A 27,059-nucleotide genomic window follows, 5' to 3' on the forward strand; every position below is an offset into this window, starting at 1 on the left:
CGATTTCGCGGACAGCGTGAAATTCGTGAAATTTGAAGATTTCCGTGAAATCCTGTGAAATTTATCAATTTTTCTCAGACCAATTCTTTAAAATAATAATATAATCAAAATTTCATTCATAAAAAACTTAAATTTTATTAGTTTTCAATTGCAAAATGTGACATGAAAAAATAATAATATAATTAAAATTTCATTCATAAAAGACTTAAATTTTATTTGTTTTCAATTGAAATATGTGATATGAACCATTTAAAAAAAATGTTAGCAAAACCAACATTAACATGAAATTGATACAACATTTACAAAGAAAAAAAAATTCACGTATTTTTTACAAACTCTGTCTTTTTCAACCGAAATATGTTAAATTCGATTAAACAAGTGAATTGTGATATTTTTTTAAAGATTGCACAGTTTTTTTCTTTAAATTTTATTGTTTTTTTTTAGGAAATCAATTAAAAGCAAACAATTTTTTTTAAAGTAACATTCAGTGAAAGAAGTCGTCTTTCCCTTTTCCTCCGGTCAATGAGTAAACGGAGGAGCAAAAAAAACAGATAGAAAAATTCTAATTCATCAGAGCAAAGAAACATATTGAGAAAATAGATTGCTCTTTATTTGATACTCTTAAAAATATTTCATGAATTTTACTTAGGAATATTTTCATTAATTTTGAAAGATGTTAAAAGATTCATGCTTGGTTATTCAACATTAAATTAATATTTATTAGTTAGTTTTTTTTCTATTCAGTTTTTTTATCTTTAAAGTCACCTTTAAGAAAATTTCACCTGTTTAATTTTCACGATATTTAAATACTCAGGTGGATGGCTCCCGTGGAAATTAAAAAAAATGTTTTTGATTGAATTTCAATAAAATGTAAAGGATAAAATAGTAGAGCAGTTCTCTAGGATTTCGGTCATTCGATTTTTTTTGTATTTTTTAATCCGACTGAAACTTTTTTGGTGCCTTCGGTATGCCCAAAGAAGCCATTTTGCATCATTAGTTTGTCCATATAATTTTCCATACAAATTCGGCAGCTGTCCATACAAAAATGATGTATGAAAATTCAAAAATCTGTATCTTTTGAAGGAATTTTTGATCGATTTGGTGTCTTCGGCAAAGTTGTAGGTATGGATACGGACTACACTGGAAAAATAATACACGGTAAAAAAATTTGGTGATTTTTTATTTAACTTTTATCACTAAAACTTGATTTACAAAAAACACTATTTTTAATTTTTTTTTTTTGATATGTTTTAGAAGGCATAAAATGCCAACTTTTCAGAAATTTCAGGTTGTGCAAAAATCACTGACCGAGTTATGAATTTTTAATCAATACTGATTTTTCAAAAATCGAAATTTTGGTCGTAAAATTTTCAACTTCATTTTCGATGTAAAATCAAATTTGCAATCAAAAAGTACTCTACTGAAATTTTGATAAAGTGCACCGTTTCCAAGTTATAGCCATATTTAAGTGACTTTTTTGAAAATAGTCGCAGTTTTTCATTTTTTTAAATTAGTGCACATGTTTGCCCAGTTTTGAAAAAAATATTTTTGAAAAGCTGAGAAAATTCTCTATATTTTGCTTATTTGGACTTTGTTGATACGACCTTTAGTTGCTGAGATATTGCAATGCAAAGGTTTAAAAACAGGAAAATTGATGTTTTCTAAGTTTCACCCAAACAACCCACCATTTTCTATCGTCAATATCTCAGCAACTAATGGTCCGATTTTCAATGTTAATATATGAAACATTTGTGAAATTTTCCGATCTCTTCGAAAAAATATTTTGGAATTTTCAAATCAAGACTAACATTTCACAAAGGCCAAACATTCAATATTACGCCCTTTTAAAATGTTTGTCTTGATTTGAAAATTCCAAAAATATTTTTTCGAAAAGATCGGAAAATTTCACAATTGTTTCATATATTAACATTGAAAATCGGACCATTAGTTGCTGAGATATTGACGATAGAAAATGGTGGGTTGTTTGGGTGAAACTTAGAAAACATCAATTTTCCTGTTTTTAAACCTTTGCATTGCAATATCTCAGCAACTAAAGGTCGTATCAACATAGTCCGAATAAGCAAAATATAGAGAATTTTCTCAGCTTTTCAAAAATATTTTTTCAAAACTGGGCAAACATGTGCACTAATTTAAAAATGAAAACTGCGACTATTTTCAAAAAGTCACTTAAATATGGCTATAACTTGAAAACGGTGCACTTTATCAAAATTTTAGTAAAGTACTTTTGATTGCAAATTTGATTTTACATCGAAAAATGAAGTTGAAAATTTTACGACCAAAATTTCGATTTTTGAAAAATCAGTATTGATTAAAAATTCATAACTCGGTCAGTGATTTTTGCACAACCTGGAAATTTCTGAAAAGTTGGCATTTTATGTCTTCTAAAACATATCAAAAATTAAAAATAGTGTTTTTTTGTAAATCAAGTTTTAGTGATAAAAGTTAAATAAAAAATCACCAAATTTTTTACCGTGTATTATTTTTTCCAGTGTAGTCCGTATCCATACCTACAACTTTGCCGAAGACACCAAATCGATCAAAAATTCCTTCAAAAGATACAGATTTTTGAATTTTCATACATCATTTTTGTATGGACAGCTGCCGAATTTGTATGGAAAATTATATGGACAAACTAATGATGCAAAATGGCTTCTTTGGGCATACCGAAGGCACCAAAAAAGTTTCAGCCGGATTAAAAAATACAAAAATTAAAATTGAAGAAAAAAGACCGATTTCGTAGAGAATTGCTCAGTAGAATCAGCGAAAACTGTTTAGCTAAAGCAGCTCAATTAATGATAATTTGCATGCCCTACATTTTAGTTTCAAAGTAGATATAGAGCCCATTCATAAACCAAGTTGATTTTTTTTAAATTACTAAAAGTTTTTTTTAGTGCCACGTTGAACGTTAAGAATTTTTATTTTTATTGAAAACAATGTATAATTAAGCAAAAAAAAGTAGTTTCTGTATGTTTAACATAAGATTTTGATAGTTATTTTAACATTTTTCACGTTCCGCGAAATTTCCGTGAAATTTGGTGTTTTAAAATTAAGGTCACCGTGAAATTTGCAATTTTTTAGCGTGAAAAATCACTAAGCCTACTTATAGCCAAAGAAGCCAAATGGTACGTAAATATTTGAAAATCTGTAATTTTTAAATAAATTTTCTGATCGATTTGGTGTCTTCGGCAAATTTGTAGAGATTGATGAGGATTTTTCAGAAAAAATAGCTACACAGAAAAAAATGACAAAATTTAAATTTCACAAAATTCTTTTTTAATTTTTTGAAATTTTATGTACAATAAACCTCAACAGGCCATAGAAAAGTATGGACAAAACTTTCGCCGCTGAGTTAGTACTTTTTTTTTTGAAAAAAATGTTTTTTTTTGTGTTGGAAAAAAATATAATTTCTTGTCAATTGAATTTGCAATCGAAACGTTATTCACAGATTGTTTGTGAAGTGCACTGTTTTCAAGATATATCCACTTGAAGTTTAATTTTAACCTAAGAATGTTCATATTTTTTATTCAAAATAGTGTCCATTATTGTTCATTCCTGATTTTATTATAGAGTTTTTCAGCCAGCGTATTCCTAAAAATATTTTTTTCGAAAGGTTCAGAAAATTATACAATAAATAAAATTATCTTATACAATTTGAACATTGAAATTCAGGTCACTGACAGAAGAAAATAAATCAAGAAAATTGATTTTTATTTATGGTATACCAATATCTAATAAACTTTTCAATGTAAAAAAAGAAAAAAAATCTGATCTTTTCGAAAAAAATATTTTAAGAATTTTTGAATCAAATCTAACATTGGAAAAAAGCCTAACATTGGATATTTGACCTTTTCCATAAATATGATTTCAGATTTAATCTGTTAAAATTGAGTATTGTGCGTCTTCCATATAGTATGTCACGTAAAAACCAACCAAAATTAAATTACTTTTGGGAAACTTCAGCATTTTTAAATTTAATCGTTTTCACAAAGCCAATTGAAATTCGAATTATTATTAGAGCATGATTTTTGATGAATGCTCAAAGCTTAAACACTACAATAACTTGGAAAATAATTATTCCCATATTGTAGTTTAGAGCTGAGTACAGTCCGGACTTGATTTTCAGAAGGTCTTGAAAAAAAAAAACTGCTGATAATCGAATCACAAAAAAACGTTACTTAATCCACCCTTAGGTGGTTGTTGCCTTCCTCACATTTAGAGGGTAAGGCTATGCAAAATAGCAAAGGTCAAATCAAGAATTTCGGTTTTCGAGTGATTTTATAGCCTTTCCTCAGTAAGTGAGGAAGGCAAAAAAATCTTGCCTTTTTTGATCTTATGTATGGCTCATAAACTACGCTAAAATGAATTTTTAAATCAAAAATGGCGGTGATGAGATACTGAACAAAAAAAAGGAATTTGTAATTTACGCAATTCCGAATTTCATGTTAAAAAAATCGAAAATTATTTTTTTGTTTATGATTTGATTATCCGAAGTTTCATACAAACCATTGGATAATTGAACTTTGGATAATCGAATTTTGGGTTGTCGAACTTGGGATAATTGAGTTAGGACTGTATTACCAAATTTAAATAAACATTAATGAAACTTTTTTTTTCAAAAGCAATCCGAGATTTTGAGCCAGAAATGGAAAAAATTGCTGATGTAGTTTTTGAGATACAAGCCTTTTGAACCAAAACAATCTATACAATTTCAGCATTTTAAAGACTATGCTTTTCGAGATAATGATGAATTTTGCTTCATATGATTGTCAAGCATCTCTGGGGCAAGTTTAAGGAGGTTTGCTGATATAGTTCTTGAGATAAAGCCATTTTCAAATGTTATGTTCGATTTTTCTATGAATCTATAAAATAAAAACAATTTCGACACCTTAAAAATATGCATTTCGAGATAATGATAGATTTTGCTTCTTATGACTGTTAAGTAGGGACCATCCATAAACCACGTGGACACTTTTTAGGGAATCTCAACCCCCCCCCCCCCCCTCGTGGACAATTGTCCATACAATAAAAAACTGTTTTATATGGATCGTGGACAATCGCCATTATCCCCCCCCCCTCCTAATGTGTCCACGTGGTTTATGGATGATCCCGTATCTCTGGGCCAAGTTACACACGGCGTGTTTTCTAGGCAACCTTAAGGAGAAAAAATAGTCATCACTGCTTTCAAAAGTGTCTTAAAGGAAATTTTCTCAGCTTTCCAATGCTTCTAAGAGCGAAATGTTTCATCGAGAAATTTGTGAGATATCTCTATTTTAATTTTTTTTCTTTTAAAAACCTTGATCATTTATAGGAAACTTTTAAATAACAGTCCAGGAAACTTGTCAAATGATGTGTTTCATGTGTATTTTACTGACCAAAATGTGCAAAATAAGACAAGAAACAACTTTGTAGAAGGTTGCAAACCGCTATACATTTTGAAAATTAAGTTTTAATCGAATTTATGAAAATGTGGAATTTATTCAAATAATAAAATAATAAAACCGTATTGAAATATTATTTTTACGAGAACAAATAGATTATTACATAACTAGGGTTAGTGATTTTTCACGCTAAAAAATTGCAAATTTCACGGTGACCTTAATTTTAAAACACCAAATTTCACGGAAATTTCGCGGAACGTGAAAAATGTTAAAATAACTATCAAAATCTTATGTTAAACATACAGAAACTACTTTTTTTTGCTTAATTATACATTGTTTTCAATAAAAATAAAAATTCTTAACGTTCAACGTGGCACTAAAAAAAACTTTTAGTAATTTAAAAAAAATCAACTTGGTTTATGAATGGGCTCTATATCTACTTTGAAACTAAAATGTAGGGCATGCAAATTATCATTAATTGAGCTGCTTTAGCTAAACAGTTTTCGCTGATTTGCTACTATTTTATCCTTTACATTTTATTGAAATTCAATCAAAAACATTTTTTTTAATTTCCACGGGAGCCATCCACCTAAGTATTTAAATATCGTGAAAATTAAACAGGTGAAATTTTCTTAAAGGTGACTTTAAAGATAAAAAAACTGAATAGAAAAAAACTAACTAATAAATATTAATTTAATGTTGAATAACCAAGCATGAATCTTTTAACATCTTTCAAAATTAATGAAAATATTCCTAAGTAAAATTTATGAAATATTTTTAAGAGTATCAAATAAAGAGCAATCTATTTTCTCAATATGTTTCTTTGCTCTGATGAATTAGAATTTTTCTATCTGTTTTTTTTGCTCCTCCGTTTACTCATTGACCGGAGGAAAAGGGAAAGACGACTTCTTTCACTGAATGTTACTTTAAAAAAAATTGTTTGCTTTTAATTGATTTCCTAAAAAAAACAATAAAATTTAAAGAAAAAAACTGTGCAATCTTTAAAAAAATATCACAATTCACTTGTTTAATCGAATTTAACATATTTCGGTTGAAAAAGACAGAGTTTGTAAAAAATACGTGAATTTTTTTTTCTTTGTAAATGTTGTATCAATTTCATGTTAATGTTGGTTTTGCTAACATTTTTTTTAAATGGTTCATATCACATATTTCAATTGAAAACTAATAAAATTTAAGTCTTTTATGAATGAAATTTAAATTATATTATTATTTTTTCATGTCACATTTTGCAATTGAAAACTAATAAAATTTAAGTTTTTTATGAATGAAATTTTGATTATATTATTATTTTAAAGAATTGGTCTGAGAAAAATTGATAAATTTCACAGGATTTCACGGAAATCTTCAAATTTCACGAATTTCACGCTGTCCGCGAAATCGTGAAAATTCACTAACCCTATACATAACTGTTGTGAACAAATAACACCGGTCTGCTCTGATTCAGCTTGGAATCATCTGATACAACCGAAATTTCTACAGGTTTGAGATTGATAAGGTATTACAAGATTTTTATGAATAAATATCATGTTTCCTTAATCAAACACTAACTAGTTGCATGGATACAAACATGTTTTAAACTCGAAATTATACTGCAAATTACTGTTGCTAGCTTTAGGAAAAATACTTTTTATTAGTATGAAATGATTGTTTCCGTTTTTTTGTATTAAATGATTAAGGAATTAGTAATATTTTAGAAGTTTATAAGACTCTCATCTTCAATCTCATCTTAAAAAAAATTATATGTCTTGATTTTTGTTCAAATAGTTTGGAAAGAAAGTTTCTGTTAGATTTTTTTTGTTAAAATACTATTTAATTTTTGTTCAAAAAAAAAAATGTTTGTGACGGTGTTTTCAGAATTCTGGATTGGAAGACTGGAGTTTTATTTTCTACAGAAAACATTTTAAAAAATTTCATCTTTATTTTATACTCATGAAAATATGACTTTTGAAGCTTGCTACAGTAATATGTAGTACATTTTCGATATCAAATCATATTTGTATTTATGTTCCTGGTTAATGTTTGCTTAAGAAAATATCAAATTTATTCATTAAAATTCAATAATACCATTAACAATCACAAACCTGCCAAAGTTTCGGTTGAACAAGCTAAATCAGAGTAGACACGTGATATTTGTACACAAAAAATATTTAATTATCAAATAATTCTTGTAAAAAATACTTTGTTACACTGTTTTATGATTTTAATTTCTGAATAAATCCCATATATTCAAAAACTTAGACAAAACATAATTTTCAAAATGTTTAGCGGTTTGCAACCTTCTACAAAGTTGTTTCTTGTCTTACTCATCAAAATGTGCAAACAATTTGATGAGTAAATGACGCATGAAACACATCATTTGATAAGTTTTCTGAACTGTTAGTATAAAGTTTCCAATAAATAACAAAGGAATTTAAAACCAAAAAACTTAAAATAGAGATATCTCAGAAATTTCCCGACGAAACATTTCGCTTTTAGAAGCATTGGAAAGCTGAGAAAATTTCCTATAAGACACATTTGAAAGTGGCGATGACTATTTTTTCCTCATAAGGTTGTTCTAGAAAACACGCCGTGTACCGTTGGTTTGCTGATGTAACCTTCTTAAACTTGGCCAAGAGATACTTGACAGTCATATGAAGCAAAATTCATCATTATCTTAAAATGCATATATATTCTTTAAAATATTGATATTGTATAGATTGTTTTGGGTTTCTTATTGAAAATCGGTTGTGACATTTTAAAATAGCAAAATCTCGGATTGCATTTTTTTTCGTCATAACGGTATTTTGTGCACCGTCTGCACACAAGCTTCAATAAGTAAGTGAACGGAAAAAAAGAAAAGAGCCAAGGCAAGTTGACCGAATCGGAGCTTTAAACGCAGGTGGCACAAACTCGCTTACAGCAGGCCCCGATTTCAACGGGCTCGTTGGTCTAGGGGTATGATTTTCGCTTAGGGTGCGAGAGGTCCCGGGTTCAAATCCCGGACGAGCCCACCTGATTTTTTTTAAATCAATAGTTTTTTATCTGATGATAATTGTTAGATTTTCTTACAAATCTCTGACCAACTACAGTTCTCAACCACATCCATACAGTAGCGCAATCCACTGCCGGAATCGTTCGCCGTTGCAAGGAAATTAAATACGTCCACACTGATAACAGCAGCCAGACGGTGAGATGGAAGAATGGAAGGGGGCACTTCCGGTCTGCTAGCCGAGGGGGCTGAAATCAGAAATAAATTTGTAAAACAGAGCAAACGAACAAACGTGAGACAGATTAATTCCAAGCACGTTCGCGCACTGTGAAATTTAATCAACACGCTTTTTTATGGCGCCGAATGACAGCTACGACTTTTATAGCACATTCTCGTGCGCGCCATAATGGCTGTCGGTGGTGTTGTGCACATCAAAAGCCAAAGCCCCAATTAACGACTGCTGGTGTGTCGTGATTTTGCGTTTAATTTGATTATTTTCTAAAGTCATTCGGATCTGGTCTGGGGAAGGCTCGCTGGCATGCAGTACTTAATGGAACGTTCTGAATTATTCAAATTAAGCAACACTCGCCCGTTGATGCTCTCGAGACACATTAATGTATGGATGGATGAATGAATAGATGATGACGGTGAAGAGGAAAAGGAAGGAACTGTAATTCCAGTGTACAATGATTTGGCGTGAGATAATCATTAAAAATTGAAGGGCACTCTTGAGGGAAGGTTCGAGACGATTCTGGACTAGACCAGAGAAATTGATGAATTACGATCTATAGATAAGAGGGATTCTTTTTTATAATTATTTTTAAATAATTAAATTTATATTATCATTTTTTTCAAGGAATCTTCACAATGATGTGAATTATTTCACTAACATTACAACTCAATCAAACAAACTCAAGAAAAAGCCGTTTTATCCGAACGGCAGGTTGTCCCCGATGGCGTCCACGAGCAAATTGAACATTTCTATTTCACCAGTTCTCGCTCGACAGGTTTCGCCAACTTTCCTCTGATGATGATGACGCCGCCGCCGGAAGGATGCTGTTGCTGGCATGATATTTTGTTCTTACGTTGCTTTTATAACCGTTAGCCCCGGCAGTTTTTGAAAAGGTAAGCAACGTTGTGCAGCCGAGGTACTTTAAATTGGTGGATTCAAACATTCATTCGAGTTGTGGTAACAGTTTGACTTGGTCTATTTTTTTTTTTCAAATAAAAAAAGAAATAAATTATATTTTTTTTTAAGCTGTGGTTAAAATCGATGCTTTTTTTTTTAAATAAAATTATTTGTATTAGGTCCTTTTTGGTGCTGGTACCTGGTTAAGACCGAGTCGACTTTCACACTTACATTTTTCTTAAAGCGTTCTCTGTAAGAGTAATTACAGAGATCTTGTCTGTAAATGTTAGTGGGAGGGGGCCAAAGAAATGGTTGTTTACTAGTTTATTTATTTTTCCATTGTAATAAGTACACGGAGAAAAAACCGTTCCGAAAATCGTGAACAATGTACCACGAAATCGGGAACAACGTGATATTCCATGGTACGAGAACGTACCATGAACACTTTCCATGAACAAATCGCAAATCGTGAACGTTTGTTCACGCGGTTTAGAAATTGAAGCACTCTAGCGGATAAAAATGGTAATACGTTTTGGGTTGGTGTCTGTGGTGGAGTATTTCTTTGATGACTCTGCCATCTGGTGGCCATTTTTGGGCTCAGGGAAATGGTGGCCAGTAACCAAACTAAAAAAATCATCATGGCGTTGAATTGAAATTAATTTAATTTTTATTGATAAAAACACATCACTTTACAAATAAACACTCTTTTTTACGCTGCTTGCAGTAAAACCACACATGGCTGGACCTACAGTGGTTCAATCTGGTGGCCATCCCGATTTTTGTTGCACCGATGAAGACGGGAAGGTTAGAAGATGCCAGAGGCCGCCTGGAAGAATCTGGCGCGGGAACATCTGTAAAGTATGTTTTTGTTAACAAAATTTTCAGCATCAAACATAGAAAAACTTACCGAAATATTTGATAAGATGGCAATCCGGACAGAAAATTCTGTAGGATCTTGCCGATGGCCCAAAACAGCGGTCATAATCTGTAGAATCGGATAGTTTCGGCGTAGCTGTAAAGTAAGGAAACTAATCAACTTAAATCAAAGAAAACATTCTAAAATTTACTTACCTCAATAATTTGCCAAATCCGCTTGCCAGCCCCAACACCAACACCAACCCCAAGTTCGGGTTTTCTCCGGGATTCCGGAACAATTTGGTTCCTCCCGCTGCTGCGGTTTTTTTTTCAAGCACGCTCTTGACGTTTGAAATGGAACGAGCCGTGGGCGCATTCACAAATGGCGCAGTGTCAAATGAAACATGGGTAGTTCAGATATTACGTTTTTCAAAAAATATTAATATTTGATAAATATTTTTCTTCAACTATAAAGTTTATGTTTATTATGTTTCGAAAATGTTTTAAATGAAATGTTTTAAATGTTTACCTTGGGCATTTTAAAGTATAGTTTTGTGAATGTTGCATAGGGTACTAAAATTATGTGTAAATGAAATTAAAATTTATATCAATAGAGGCAGCGTTTTTTTATTACGTAACGCAGTTTTTTTTTAATTTGTATGGAAATTTTGTTACGAGGGAGGTCAAAAATCATTTTTTTGCGTTGTTCGCTGTAAATATTTTTTGAAGTTTATGTCCCTCGAGGGACATTTGAAGTTTATGAAAGTCGAGGGGGGAGGGGGGGGTGTCAACATTTGAATGGAAAAAGTGTTTTAAAATGCATCAGTTGTTTTGCAATCATGGATTTCCAAAAGAATTAAATGTTTAAATGTTTAAATGTTTAAATGTTTAAATGTTTAAATGTTTAAATGTTTAAATGTTTAAATGTTTAAATGTTTAAATGTTTAAATGTTTAAATGTTTAAATGTTTAAATGTTTAAATGTTTAAATGTTTAAATGTTTAAATGTTTAAATGTTTAAATGTTTAAATGTTTAAATGTTTAAACGTTTAAATGTTTAAATGTTTAAATGTTTAAATGTTTAAATGTTTAAATGTTTAAATGTTTAAATGTTTAAATGTTTAAATGTTTAAATGTTTAAATGTTTAAATTTTAAATGTTTAAGTGTTTAAATGTTTAAATGTTTAAATGTTTAAATGTTTAAATGTTTAAATGTTTAAATGTTTAAATGTTTAAATGTTTAAATGTTTAAATGTTTAAATGTTTAAATGTTTAAATGTTTAAATGTTTAAATGTTTAAATGTTTAAATGTTTAAATGTTTAAATGTTTAAATGTTTAAATGTTTAAATGTTTAAATGTTTAAATGTTTAAATGTTTAAATGTTTAAATGTTTAAATGTTTAAATGTTTAAACGTTTAAATGTTTAAACGTTTAAATGTTTAAATGTTTAAATGTTTAAATGTTTAAATGTTTAAATGTTTAAATGTTTAAATGTTTAAATGTTTAAATGTTTAAATGTTTAAATGTTTAAATGTTTAAATTTTAAATGTTTAAGTGTTTAAATGTTTAAATGTTTAAATGTTTAAATGTTTAAATGTTTAAATGTTTAAATGTTTAAATGTTTAAATGTTTAAATGTTTAAATGTTTAAATGTTTAAATGTTTAAATGTTTAAATGTTTAAATGTTTAAATGTTTAAATGTTTAAATGTTTAAATGTTTAAATGTTTAAATGTTTAAATGTTTAAATGTTTAAATGTTTAAATGTTTAAATGTTTAAATGTTTAAATGTTTAAATGTTTAAATGTTTAAATGTTTAAATGTTTAAATGTTTAAATGTTTCAAAGTTCAAATGTTTAAATGTTCAAATGTTTAAATGTTTAAATGTTTAGATGTTTAAATGTTTAAATGTTTAAATGTTTAAACAATTTAACAATTTAACAATTTTACAATTTTACAATTTTACAATTTTACAATTTTACAATTTTACAATTTTACAATTTTACAATTTTACAATTTTACAATTTTACAATTTTACAATTTTACAATTTTACAATTTTACAATTTTACAATTTTACAATTTTACAATTTTACAATTTTACAATTTTACAATTTTACAATTTTACAATTTTACAATTTTACAATTTTACAATTTTACAATTTTACAATTTTACAATTTTACAATTTTACAATTTTACAATTTTACAATTTTACAATTTTACAATTTTACAATTTTACAATTTTACAATTTTACAATTTTACAATTTTACAATTTTACAATTTTACAATTTTACAATTTTACAATTTTACAATTTTACAATTTTACAATTTTACAATTTTACAATTTTACAATTTTACAATTTTACAATTTTACAATTCAAATTGATTTGCTTGAATGTTAAAATTATTAAAAAGTAATTAAATTCATTTATGATTTGATTTGATTTGAACTTATCTTAATGACCCTATTTGCTTAAGGACCCTATTTGGATTCACTTCTTTGACGTCATCCGAAGGCCCAAGTCGGGCGCAACGAAACATGTCTGTGCGTGATTTCGTTTGCTCCTTCTCATGCAACCGACGAAATTCCACCTGCAGATAGCGCTGATTCCTAGACACAAACTCTGTTACACAATGCCATCTAACGAAAACAATGTGTAAACTTCTAAGCATAAAATGTGTTCCCGATTTTGTGAACACTGTTCACGATATCGTGAACATTTCTACATGATTTCGTGATCAAGTTCATATTTTCATGAACTTTTAATGTACGCGAAAACATGAACATTTGTTCACGAATTTCGGAACGGTTTTTTCTCCGTGTATAAACTATAAATTCCAATATTAACTTTTTGAACTTTTTGGCAATGTTTAACAACTATGTAAGAATGTTGTTGTTGGAGTCGGATCTTTTTGATAATTGGAATTTAAGTCATTTTTCCCACATATTCCGATTTAAAATTGCCTCTTACGAAAAAATCATCGCATAATTGTTGAATATGAATAACCAGGGTCAGTGATTTTTCACGATTTCACGGAGCCCGCGTAATCCGTAAATCCCCCCCCCCTTCAAAATCGGTCCGAAAAATCGGAGAGCAAACATTTTTTCTTTTTAGCAATTCTAGCCTAAACCGAAATTTTTAGGGTACTTTTTTCTCGACCCTCTCCGATTTCAATGAAACTTTGTAGACATGTTATCCTACGTTTATGTAAGCCATTGTTGTGTATATGGAGCCAGTTTCACTCGATAATGACATTTGAGAAGGGCGTAAGTGTTTTAAATAATTTTGTATTTCGTAATTTAAATATTGCTGTATCTCGAAGCCGTTGCATCGTATCAAAAAGTTGTCAAAGACAAACTTGTAGGAAATTTGACGGGCTTTACGAAAAAATGCACTGAAGGAAAAAAACACGCGATTTTTATGAGGTTTTTGGATTTTTTAGCTTTAAAGTCGAATTTGAAGGTAAGCCCACGATTTTTTTTCGTTCAAAATTTTTGTGAAAAAAGCCTAAGATGTTACAAAAAAGACGCACGAAAAATTCTGGATGGAGCAACTCTAATAAAAAAATACAAAAATCATTTACTAATACTGTTTTTTTGAAAAGTGCTCTATACGTCAAAATTTTCAAAAAACCCTAACACGAGGATCGATTTTCCAGACAATTTTACATAAAAGTTTCGATATTAACCACTGTCCTAAGTTCAAACCTTGTGAAGTTACTGCGCTTTTAAAAATAACTTGTTTTTTCATGATTTAAGCCAAATTACTATCCAAGTTTCTGTCATCCACTGAACTACACTGAAAAAAAATTTGTTTTCAGTTACGAGGAATGCATTGTAACATTCGTCTTTTAAACTTAAAAATCCAAAAATCTTATAAAAGTGGCGTGTTTTTTTCTTTCAGTGTATTTTTTTTCGAAAAGCCCGTCCAATTTTTTTCAAGTCCTCTATGACCACTTTTTGATACGATGCAACGGCATCGAGTTACAGCGATATTTAAATTACGAAATAAAAAATTATTTAAAACACTTACGCACTTCTCAAATGTCATTATCGAGTTAAATTGGCTCCATATACACAAAAATGGCTTATATAAGCGTAGGATAACATGAATACACAGTTTCATTGAAATCGGAGAGGGTCTGGTACAACCGATTCCCTATTTGACACGGAATTGATCAATGGAAAATGAAGTCTAATCAACTGAAATTAATTTAAAATGCATTTTCCTGCGTTTGAAATCATACTTAGCATGTTTTTTATAGTTTTTTTTGCCAGACTTTGGCCAGATATTTTTTTTGTCGAGGGACATTAACTTCAAAAAATATTTGCAACGGTCTTGCTGTATAGCAACAAAACACCAGTTTATGAAGGTTCAATGCTAGCTAAAAAGATTTGTTTAAAAGCAGATTTTAATGTTCAGTTTTTAAATTTTAATTCGTCAGAATTTCAAAAAAAGAAATCTGAATTTTTTTTTGGAAAAGGTTCAATAAACTTTTTTTTTACTTTATGCTTTTTGGGTGTTTTTGAAAAAACCTGACTCAATGCGGTTTCAAAAAACACTCAAAAAGCGAAGAATATACACTTTGTTTATTGGCTTAAAAAAACATTTGGGTTTCCATGTAAAATTATCATTTATACCCAAAATATGACCAAAAATCGATTTCTCGATATTTTGGCCCAATTCTGAGGGCAGATTCAGATCCAGCGGGCAAAATTGCACGAAAAAACATAAATTAGGACAATTCTAGAATTGCGTTAGGGTGGTCCCATATGGTTTTCCCTTGAAAATTCTCCTCTTTCAAATGCAACCTGGCGCTTAAAATTTGGCTTGCGCCTTTCCGAGATGTAAAAGTTTTAAATTTGCATCTTTTTTTATTATTAAGCTCTAACTTTCGACCATTAAGTCCAAATTGACAAGTCAAAAAATAAAAATGTTCGTTTTTCAGAGTTCTAAAAGTGCCCCGAATATCACTTTTCTCTAAAACTTAACCCTGAATTGTCACGTCCAAACAACTGATTTTTAAAGGTTTACTCAGATGCTTTCTATAAATTAGGTGTCTTCGATAAAGTTACTTGGATTGGATTGGGAAGGCCAACTTCTTTCTAGAAGACAAAAAAACTCCCAAAAATATTCATGTAAAGTTAGATCACCTGATCGTGAACCACCCTAATTGTCAACCAAACCGAAAGTTACTCCTTTCCATTTGCAACAACTCTTCTCAAAACACCAAAGCTCCAAAACTTCACAATTTTTCGGAAAATCCATTTTCAACTTAATTTTGCAATCTGGACCAATGTGCAAAGTATTCAATTAGGCCAATGCACGGTGGTCCAGATCGCAAAATAAAGCTTCAATTTGCCGAAAAATGAAAAAAAACAGGTCTTTACATGAAAACCCAAAATATGACCAAAAATCGGCACTTTTGGCTCTTTGGCTCAATTCTGAGGGCAGATTCAGATTCGGCAGGCAAAATTACGTGGAAAAACACATAATTTGGCAATTTTTTGAATTTTGTTAGGGTGGCCCCATACACTTTTCCCTTGAAAATTAGACATTTTCGAATGAAGATATCTCGAGTTCAAAGATGGCCTGCGGCTTTTCCAGATATTTAAGTTTTAAATTTGCATCTTTTTACCTTCAAATGTCTGTAACTTTTGACCCTTAAGTTCGAATTGACTCGTAAAAAAAACAAAATCTTGTTTTTTGTGCCAGAAACATCATTTTTTTTTCTTAAACTGAGTTGCTACGTTAAAAAAAAAACAGATTATTAAAGGTTTGCTCAGATGCTAAATTTGATCGTAGAAGGCATAGATTGCGAGATAAAATGTTGGTGCCTTCGACAAAGTTGCTTGAATTGACAACCATCAAAGAGGTTGGCTCTTTCGAGAAGACAACAAAAAGATGTTCAAACCCACCTTAATTTTCAACCAAACCAAAAGTTGTCCCTTCTCATTTGCCTCAACTCTTTTCAATATACTTCATAACTTTACCATTTTCGGAAATTACACTTCCCACTTAAGTTTGCGATCTGGACCTCGAATGTGGGCTACATGTTCCTATTAATAAATTTCGAAGAAATTAAAAAAGGCTTCTCAATGACTCTTACCTTCATCTACAGTTGCAACGTGTAAAAAACTGCTAAATTATCCCTTCAATTTCCTCTACAGACGTCGTCGTTCCACGTGGAGAACAGAAAGTGAAAAAGATGTAATGCAAAAAGCAAGAAAAGAAAAAAAAATCCCAAATGCATTTATCAGACCGTCGGTCGTCCCCACCCTCCTCCCCCAGTCGATCTTGCTCGATATCTGGCCAAGTATTTATACGACTTTGGCACGTTCGAGCACTTCCTTCCTTCTTTTTCCCCTTCCCCATCTCCCGAACAAACCAAATAAAAAGCAACCGGCGACTGGAACACATGTTCGTATCAGCTGGTTTGGCTACATGTTCATAAATCCTCCACACAAACACAGGAGAGTGCCTGCTACACTAGCGAAAGAGAGGAAGGTAAGACAATGTCGGTGAGTTTCGTTTAGAGTGTAGAGCGTGGTGGTGGTGGGCAACTAGACCGGAAGAGCACTTCCGCATGAGACGACTGATTGGAAATAAAAGAATGCAATTAGCACCACTGATCAAGTTGCGTTTTTTTAAAGTGAATTCACAATTCATGGTTTTTTACACTTTCAATTTGTAACAAGTACTTTTAAAAAAACAATTATAAAATAAAACAAAACAAATCCATTTTTTGACAGCCGAGCAGTGCTGCCAGTGTTTTTGTTCGTTTTCCCACAGTGTCACCCGTTGCAAGAACCACGTTCAAAGTAAAATTTACTCCAAACACTGATTGCGTCGAATGGCCTACTGCGATAACGGGGGACGTGTTTGCGGCCAAAAATGCTGTTCGACATTTATTTATCTTGGTTGCGTGTAAAATTGTAGCTTATGTTCTTTTTTCGCCACGGCAGCCATATTGGGTAAATTTGTTCGTTCTCAACTCGGCCTTTGGCCAACAAAGTGGCTGTTTTCGTTTTATTTCTTGAAGGTGGTGTGGTATGCACTCAATTGTTTCATAAAAAAACAGATTTTCTCACATGCTAAGCCAGGGTGATGGGGGCCACACCTCCCCCACATGGGCGATTGCGTGATGTGCCGAAGGATCGTTACGGCCAATATGTGGCCGTGGGAGATTCTTATCGGGAAAATTAAGAATAGCTATCAACCTTCAACAGTACAGGGTGGCCGAATGGAAAAGTGTTGTTTCAAAAATAACAAAATTTGATGTTGTTCGTTAAACTACAAAACTAATTAAAAGCAGCAAATTAAAATGTCGTTTTTTGTTCCGTTTAGCAAAATATGTTCTTTGAATTTTTTAATTCAAGCTTTGTTCGAATCACATTCCCCCAGTTTGCTCGGGTTGGGATCAATTCTTGGGTTTTCACACGCGCGTAGCTTGGTGGAGAGATAGATTGAATTTTTCTTTTGCAGAATGCAAAACAAAAACCTTGGGCTGAACGAAAAAAAAAAATCAAAACACGCGTGGCTGCCGCATTTTAATGAGAAATTCTCATTCGAGCCTCTCGAGCGGTGGCCGAAGGGGATTGATTGAATGAAAGACACGTCTGCAGGAGGATCAAGAAAAAATGAGTGTATTGTAATTGGTTGGTTTGCTTTAATGTACACTATTTATTAGGGTAAAAATGTTAATTATTACATATTTTACAGTTAAGTAGTTCTCTTTTCGCAATTGGTTTTCGCGATTTTTTAAACTTTGTCAATGCATTACCCAAGGCAAAAGAAGCAATTTTGCATCATTAGTTTTTCCATGCAATGTTGGGCCTGGTCATACAAAATACGTAAGTAAATATATGAAATTCTGTTCCTCGAGAAGCAATTTCGATCGATGATCGATTTGGTGTCTTCGGCATAGTTGTTGGTTATGATTCCGACTTTTTATCATTAAAAGTTGAATACGTATTTTTTTATTTTCGATTTTTAATTGATCAGTTTGTGAGAGAGAAGCAGGTTTTCTTTCACTTCTTCTTGGTGAAAACCTGCGCAAGCGAGATCGCTTATGTCAAAATCTTCGCGCCACGTGGTCTTAAAACGTAAACAAAGCCAGCTGATGATGCAAACTCATAAGCACTTTTGGAATGGTCGTATGATTTTATATTAAAAATACCATCTCTATAAATTTTTCGGCAATTTTAGTAACCATGATAAAATACAAAGAATCATAAAGACAAACTTAATGCCAAAAAACTGTTTCTAGTACAATACTAATGCTAAATGTTTCAATTAATTATTGCATAAGACATTTTGAGAAATCATGCTTAATCGCGCAATGCTACTTCGACAACTTGAGTGTAGATGGCGTATGTGATAGTTTGCTTCAGAAATTTGAAGAAAATTTGTTCCTGGTGTCATGTCCGTTCGTCCGTGCTGCTACTGAGCCATAGTCCGTGTTGGTATAAAATCCGGTTTAGAAGATATGATTTTTGAAAAACGTCTTGTTTTTTTTAAATTATTATTAATTAAAGCAAAATTTGCAATCGAAAAATACTGAATATCCTTTAAAAATAAATTTAGATATTTTTAAAATAATTTAACTTTAGATTTCTTTTCATTTTTTGTATTTCGAAAACATTTCTTGAACAAAGCCACCATTTAAAAAAATAAAAGTTTGGAGATTTTTTTTCAATTTTCTCTCTGAGACTTTGAAAATCAGACAATTAGTTTCTGAGATGAAGTCCATCAAGAATTGATGAAAATTAGTTTTTCTAAGTGTCATCTAATTAGCCTTTAATTTTCAACTGACGATATATCGGAAACTCTTGGTCCGATTTTCAATGTTAAAAATTTAAACTTTTGTGAAATTGTGATCTGATCTTTCAATAAAAATATTTCAAGAATTTTTTTATATGGTCTGAACTATTAAATTAGAAAAAATATCTAGCTTGATTTAAAATTTTGAAATAATTGGTATTGCTTAGAAAGCAATAATTCTGTGATTCCGGGTTGGTACCGTCATCTGAGGTGAATCGGGGCAACAGTCTGAATAGGGACAGCAGGTTTTAGAGCTCTTAAACGCTTAAAATTTTGAAATCAATGCACTCTGTTTGTTAACCTGAGTCTGTTCTATCCAAAACCAATCAAGAATATCCAAATATTGTACCGTAACGAGGCTAAAATAGCTGTCCCAATTTGCCCCACGTGTCCCGATTCACCCCAGATGATGGTACGAAATGTCAACGAAAAATCAATTCTATCGATTTAAAAGCCCCCAAAATTTTGTTATATCTTGTTATAAATGTTTATTCAGTGATTCTGTGGTAATATGTTTAGATAAGTTAATTATGTTTAGATAAGTTTCATATAAAATTTCCAAAGTTAAATAAACTGTTTAACTAAGTAACTAGTAAACTTTATATTCAATCCATTATTTCTAAAATAGTCAAGGATATAGCTCAAATCAGGATTTTTGCTGGTACTTTTCTACCCAACCCTCTCCGATTTCAATGAAACTTTTTATGCATAACACTAGGCCTATATAAGCCATTTTTGTGTATATGGAGCCAATTGTACTCAAAAATGACATTTGAGAAGGGCGTAAGTAATTTAAATATTTTTGTATTTTGTAATTTGACTCAACTCAAAGCCGTTGCATCGTATCAAAAAGTGATCAAAGACAGACTTGTAGGAAATTGGACGGACTTTCTGAAAAAAATACACTGAAAGAAAAATACACGCCACTTCTATGAGATTTTTCAATTACTAAAACTATTTTTTTTGAAAAGTGGTCTAAACGCCAAAATTTTCAAAAACCGATAGTGGGAATCGATTCCCCAGACAATTTTACCTAAAAGTCTCCATATTGACCATTGTCCTAAGTCCAATCGTTGTGAAGATACAGCGTTTTTAAAAATAAAAATGTTGGAAAAATAGGTTTTTTGATGGTTTTTTTGCAATCTCTATATGACAGACTTGATTTTTTAGTCTCGAAAATATTTTTACCGGAAGTGCTCGTCCAATTTCCCAAAAGTTTGTCTTTGACAGATTTTTAATTTGACTCGTTTTAATATTGGACGCTCGAGTTGTGGTGATTTATCATCGAATAACTTTATTTTTGTTGATGTTTCGAAAGGTGTACAATAAATGACAAGAAAAAATTAAAAAGCTTGGAAAGTTTTAAGACCCCCCAGTATTTTTATCATTGAAGTTTGCATGGAAAACGCAAAAATATAGGGTGAAAAGCAAACACTTTAAAATTCCACAAAAAAGGTGGCGTTAAATGTTTCGGATCATTGTCAAGTGTGAGATTCTTGAGTAAAATTCTATGACATACAACTTTTTCGAATACCGCAAAACGATCCGAGTTAACCCTGAAAAGTTATTAGCGATTTAAAGAAGACGATTTTGTATGAACATTTTTTTTTCAACAACCAACCAACATTAACCGATTTCGCTCAGAATTTTCACAGTTACTTATTTTTGCCTAAGGAATTGAATCAGGGGGTATCCCTGAGGTCGATTTTTTTATTGTCACCCTAGTGTATAAACTTTTTTGACGGTTTTTTTTCAAGTATTTGTTATGGAACTTTTTATAATATTTAAAAGAGCTTTTTGTAGCAAAAAGTTTTGCATGATTTTCTAAACAAAATGTAGTATAAAGGGTGTACAAACTTTTGTTACATATTGTACTTAGCCTGCAACGTTTTTTTTTATTTTCTTAATACTGGTATTCAAAAAATCTTAATGTTATACAAAAACTTCAAGCATCATATCTACCAGCAATAAAAACACACATTATCCCTCTAACGATGATGGTCCCTGTTCTATCAGGCCTCGAGCAGATTGCAAACTTTTTCTTTTCCCCTTGGTAAATATTGTTCAAACGATGGATCCTCTCCGGATGCATTAACGGGGCAAAAAGGGTTCAACGATTTTTCCGCCCGCAGCTCAAACAATGGATTTTCCCTTTCTGTCGAGAGCCTTGTAACTTGTGTGCGTGAGTGATGATCATCCCTCGTTTCGTAGGCGTGATTTATGGGTTTGAGCACATCCTCCGGGGGGTCAGAACGCAAAAACAACGTGACACGTTGAATAATATTTTGCTTTTAAAATGAATAACACTGGCTAGGAAAAGCAGTGCGACTCCCGGAGTGCTTTCAACGGGGATTTGCCATGGTTTCAGTTTTCACTTTTTGAACAGCATCAAAGCTTCGTTACACAACCCTGCTGTTTCGTTCTCGGTGACCCTGAACCCTAATCAAAAGAGTCGCAGTGCACTCTAGCTTAGTTCAGCCAACTAAACCGCGCTAAACTGTGCGCAGTGAGTCATCAAATTGTCAATTTCCACCGGCAACGACGGGAAGGTGGTCACAGACAAAAAGACCTTAAAAGACTTTAAAAATTAAAGAAGTTGTTGAAAATAAATTCGTTGGATGATTTTTTTGTGCTGACATTTAATAGTTGTAATTTTCTTTCATAACAATTTAAGAAGAAAATTTAAAACCGAAACCGAACTCCGGTACCGGCTAGGAAGGCACAGAATAACATAAACAAAAAACCCAGGAAGAGCTGATTTAATAAACAGCATCCAATTTGAGCGGTGAAAGTTGGCTGGGACCACCCAAAACCCGCTCCGCGACGACGGTCGTCGGATGGGTAGAGTAAACTTCGTTTATTTATGTTTCAAACTGTTCTGGTTCGGCAACTGAGAAGGTTTAAAGTTGATGGACTGCTTGTCTTCCTTAATGTTTTGTTTGGTAAAATTTAACCAATTACGTTAATCTTGATTCATACACTTTTTTCATTGCAAAAGCTACAATCTTCATCCTTTAGGTCATTTCAACTGTAACCTTCTTTCACAGAAAAAACGCAAAGGTCGTCACTACCTGACGGCAAATTCCGCAAAACTTTGGGCCAGTTTGAATAATAACAAGTTGCTAGAACGAACCTGCTGTGCCGCCCCTTCTTCTGACGTGATGGGGTTGTTTGCACTTTATGAATGGAGATTTCTTTACGCACTCCCTCCGCCTCCTCAGATTTGAATTCATTGACGCAAGGCGAACTTTTTCTTCCCTAGATTTTTCGTAGAACCCTGGCATTGAGCATTGACTCTTAAAGGGTTCAAGTTTTTTGGTTTGATTTCGTGATTTAAACTCAAAATGCTAAAAAAATAGGCTGTCCTTTGGAACAGCTCAGCATAATCAGCACTTTTGCCGTCTATTCATAAACTCCCCCACACTCACAAAATGGATTGCACTTTCGCGTTTCAAATTACATCAGCGTCAACAAAAGCGAAAAACTGAAAAGCGAAACCGCTTCCACTAATTGCTTCTTGCTCGCTCACCACAACCACCCCTCGATAATCCAATCGTCTTAAGCTCGAATCGAATCAAACCCCTTTTCTTCTTTTAATTTTCACAAAACAGCTCTACCGTGTAGCTTCGAAGAGGCAGGTTTCCACAGCTGGCTACACAAACGTACGTGTGTTACCATCACCACCAACATTGATTGCAAGATTGAGCTTCTTCCTTTTTTCCTTCTGTGTCCTCTGCGGAACCACGTGTCATGGACACGTGCAGCCCCTTTTAATTGAATCGCTAATATCGTGAATTTGAAATTGGGTTTTTGCACTTCCGTTGTGAAATCTGTCTCTCTCAAAGTATCTGCTTTTCCACACCAAAAATAACAGTACTGAAAAGTCCTTTTCAGCATTCATCTGAGTGATGAAATGCAGAACTTTCCATCACTTGTATCGAAAAGTATTACTTTTCGATACTGTTTCGGAGTTGCTACTGAAATTGATGGCAAAGGAGTTTTTTTTTGAGGTTGTTTGTTGTCGGACAGGCATGTAGGGCTAAAGTTAAGAACGCCTTAATTATTCACCTTTTGACGTTTACAGATTCCCAAAATCCGATTTTCATCATGATATATTCAACAAAACCCTAAAAAACTCAGTGCATTGTTGTCCCTCTTATTATGAAAATAGTTTCAATCTTGTCGTACTATCTTGACATACTCTTAAAATTGCTGGTCAAATGGTTTCAGGTCAGAACGCGTTTGACATACGTACATGCCCGACTGAGTGAACTTAAGTAATTATCACTCTGGACTCCGGCAACCAAGTTCAACCAACTTTCTGAACAATGCATACCATGATCTACCAAACATAACGAGATCAAACATTAAAACGCGGTTTTCTAGGAACGTCTAAAGGCTACGTGCGACAAGATGGCACAACAACGTCGACTTTTTAAACACGATGGTTGAGAGTAAAATGTTCTCATGTTGGATTGAGAAAATGATGGTAAATGCCTACAAATAACTAATCTGTTTCGCTAGAAGTTTTGCTCAGAAAGCTCGTATGCTCACCTTCATGTATACCTATCGACTCAGAATCAAAAACTCAACAAATGTCTGACTGGCTGAACCGATTTTGTTCAAGTGGGTTTAGAATCCCTTACGTCGTTTTTTTAATTGTTTAAAGTTTCGAAAAATAGTAATCGTTTTGAATATTATTATGTAAGGTAGGTAATTAAATGACCTTTCAATCTAAACTTTAATTGTGGAAATCTGGCAACCCTGCCTCAAGTTATCACCACTTAAGTAATATTTATCTACTTTTTTGAAGTCGGATCTTCCGTATCTGTATGAAAACTCTGTCCGTCTGACTCACTGTTGGATAGGTCGAAACGTGTCGAAAATTCTGGCAATCCTTTCTCAAGTTATGATTACTTAAGTAATAGTTGTATACTTTTCAAAGGATTATACGTTCAGTTGAAAATTATTTCCGTATCTTTTGTGTGATCCGTTTTTGTGTAAACAGTGAGAAAGGCACCAATCACTTAGGTAGATTAAGTAAGTTTTTGTTTTTTTTCAAATTTTACCATTTTTTTTTACAAAACTTCAAAAGACATCGAATATTGGCTTTCAATATTCAGTTAAATTAACTTCAATTTTCATCAACATTTAGAGGTTATTTTCTGAAAAAATGCCCCTGTTTATAATTCAAAGAATGGAACAACTCAGTAAAAATATGGCAACAAGTAAGAATAGTTTTATAAAAGAATGAAAAAATTTAGTCTTGATACTACAATCATCAAGAAAAGTTGGTTACTAAAGAATGGAAAATCTCTCAAAATACTTCTAAAAGAACTGCTCATGTTTGAAAGAATGGGATAACCCACCATATTATAACATTATTTTAGAGAATAGAAAAAAACTCTAAAAAATAGATTTGTTTTATTAAAGATTTCTGATAACCCGGAGTCGGGGTCGGAGCCGGAGTTATCTTAAATTCAACAAAAAAATATGTTTTTTTTTATTGTTCAGTATTTCTTATATAACAGCCTTATTTACAAAACAACTTATATTTTTGATTGATTTATCAGATGCCATTATGTATTTGAAGCTTTTTATTGTGATTGAAAAGCTCTAATTGTGTTATTACACTATAATCACTAAATGATAACCTCTTACCCAAGTATGTAGTATCATAATTCAAAAAATAATAAAAAAAATATTGGTTGTGTAGTCAGACTATATTTATGTTCCCTTTCAATTCAAATTTGACCAAATTTCATCCAGTTATTTCTGAAAAAGTACACACAAAGTCATCTTTTACACCGATAACGAATGTCTTAGAGGTTTTAAGTTAAATCATTTTTTAGGAAAAAATTACGAGGTACATAAAAATATTATAAAAAGTAATCACTGTTTTTGCAGATCGAAAAAGAGTCACTGACAGTTTAACTTTTGTAACAAATAATCAACGATAATAACAATCTCTTACTTGGAACTCAACATGCGCATTTTGTTTATAACGGAGTACAAGAAAATCAAAGTGTTGTATTTAAAATAATTTAAACTAACAACAAATGTGAAAAGAAGCTGCAACAAATTTGAAATAATCATTGATTGTTTATGTTGATGTTGATTTCAGGTAAACTATTTTGATATCGTTGCAAATTATCGTTGAACAAATCTCAAGAATTCAGTACAAAAATGAACTAATAAAAAAATGTATAGAACAAAATATAGGATTTTAATTTATTTTTCAGATATTATAAATAAAAAACACAGAATCAAAATATTATCAACTGGTACGAATTTTCTCATACTGTTTGTCTTACGCCAATATGACGGAAGGTGATAATTATTGCAAATCAATGTACCTTATAAAAATGAAATATTTGTGACCTGGAAAATATTTTAGTTGTGGATATTTGTTTTTTATTATATTTTAAGTTTTTTTTATATATTTTGATGGAGGCGCAAGATCATTCATAAAGCTTCGTTTTAGGTGAAGATTCACGAAGTATCATGCACCTCCTTTTTAAAGTATATAAAATTTTAAAATTAAAATAAATTAAAAATTTCCAGGTTAAAATATTTTCCATGCCACAGATATTTGAAAAGGACATCTTAAGCATCCACGAAGAAATTGTTTAGATACATTGATTTGCAATAATAATCTCCTTCAGCCATGATGTGATGTCCATGTACGGCTTAAAAAAAAAAAAAAACAAAAAAAAGTTTCGTTTAAAATTGGCATTTAAAAAACAAGGTGCCTATCACTGTGCGTCTTACAAATGTCAGCCTGAAAGTGAGCAAATTGAATTTTAATGTTCAATAGATCATTAAGGCCAGATTTCTTTTAGTTATTCATTCAAAAGTAACAATTTAATATTTAAATTTATTAGTCTTGAAAAAAATATTTTTAAATTTGAGGTTAAGCAAGTAAATCCAAATTTACTTACAAAACTGTTCTTCTCAAAATGCCTCTAAAACTGAAGTTTTTTTTTTATTTCTGTTTCCATAACGTATAAAACTTGTAACCTAGAAACTTTTTTCCGTTTATTTACTTTACATTACTTTTACTTAACTTATTTTTCTTGAGAAAAACATGACGCTTAGAGAGTATTTAAATAATCCTATTTATCAATGTTTTAAAAATAATTAACTAATAATAGTTAACTAACTTTTGAAACATTTAAAAACATGTGGAGTCGGAGTTGGAGCCAACCTTTTGTTGAAAGCTGGAGTCGGAGTCGGCTAGAGTTGGTAGGCCGGAGTCGGAGTCGGAGTCGGAGCCAACCATTTGTTCAAAGCCGGAGCCGGAGTCGGAGTCGGAGTCAGCTAATCTGAGAGAGCCGGAGTCGGAGTCGGAGTCGGAGTCGTTTGAAATATGACCCGACTCCGCAGCCCTGATTGAAATAATTGAAAAACTCACCAAAACAAAATTGTTTATTAGAAAATATATTTTAAAATCCTGACAATTTCTGCATTTGTTTAAAAACGGTGTCACAGAATTTTGTTGTTTTTATCCACATTTCACTTTCGAGCAATTCCAGCTCAAATCAGGAATTTTTCTGGTACTTCTGTACCCGACCCTCTGCGATTTCAATGAAACTTTGTAGACATGTTATCCTAGGCCTATATAAGCCATTTTTGTGCATATGGAGCCAATTGTACTCGAAAATGGTGGTGGTTAAAGAAAAACTTGCTCTCCCCATTCAAGCCTTCGGACTCCTAGGTTCGAGCAGAAACTTGCAATAGAGACCACAAAAGACCCGGGGGTCGTTAATGTGGATGGTTTGATTTTGATGACTGACTTGATTTTTCAGTTTCGAAAACATTTTCATCGGAAAGCTCGTCCAATTTCCCTTAAGTTTGCCTTTTT

At 31.8% G+C, this 27,059-nt stretch overlaps 1 protein-coding gene, 1 long non-coding RNA gene and 1 other non-coding gene across 3 annotated transcripts in view; 1 reads left to right on the top strand and 2 right to left on the bottom strand.

The window, feature by feature from the left end:
- LOC6044966 (serine-rich adhesin for platelets) overlaps window positions 1–27,059 on the bottom strand; it is a 153,878-nt gene that overhangs the window by 29,182 nt on the left and 97,637 nt on the right. The gene's annotated exons all lie outside the window — the stretch shown is intronic.
- Trnap-agg lies at window positions 8,338–8,409 on the top strand. Its single transcript has one exon. It is a non-coding gene; the product is annotated as a tRNA-Pro (tRNA).
- LOC119768601 lies at window positions 10,162–10,523 on the bottom strand. Its single transcript, XR_005278096.1, has 2 exons — window positions 10,425–10,523; window positions 10,162–10,368 (listed from the first exon to the last, which is right to left on the bottom strand). It is a non-coding gene; the product is annotated as an uncharacterized LOC119768601 (long non-coding RNA).

This window comes from Culex quinquefasciatus, chromosome 3 (assembly GCF_015732765.1).
Source record: "Culex quinquefasciatus strain JHB chromosome 3, VPISU_Cqui_1.0_pri_paternal, whole genome shotgun sequence".
NCBI classification, from domain to species: Eukaryota; Metazoa; Arthropoda; class Insecta; order Diptera; family Culicidae; genus Culex; species Culex quinquefasciatus.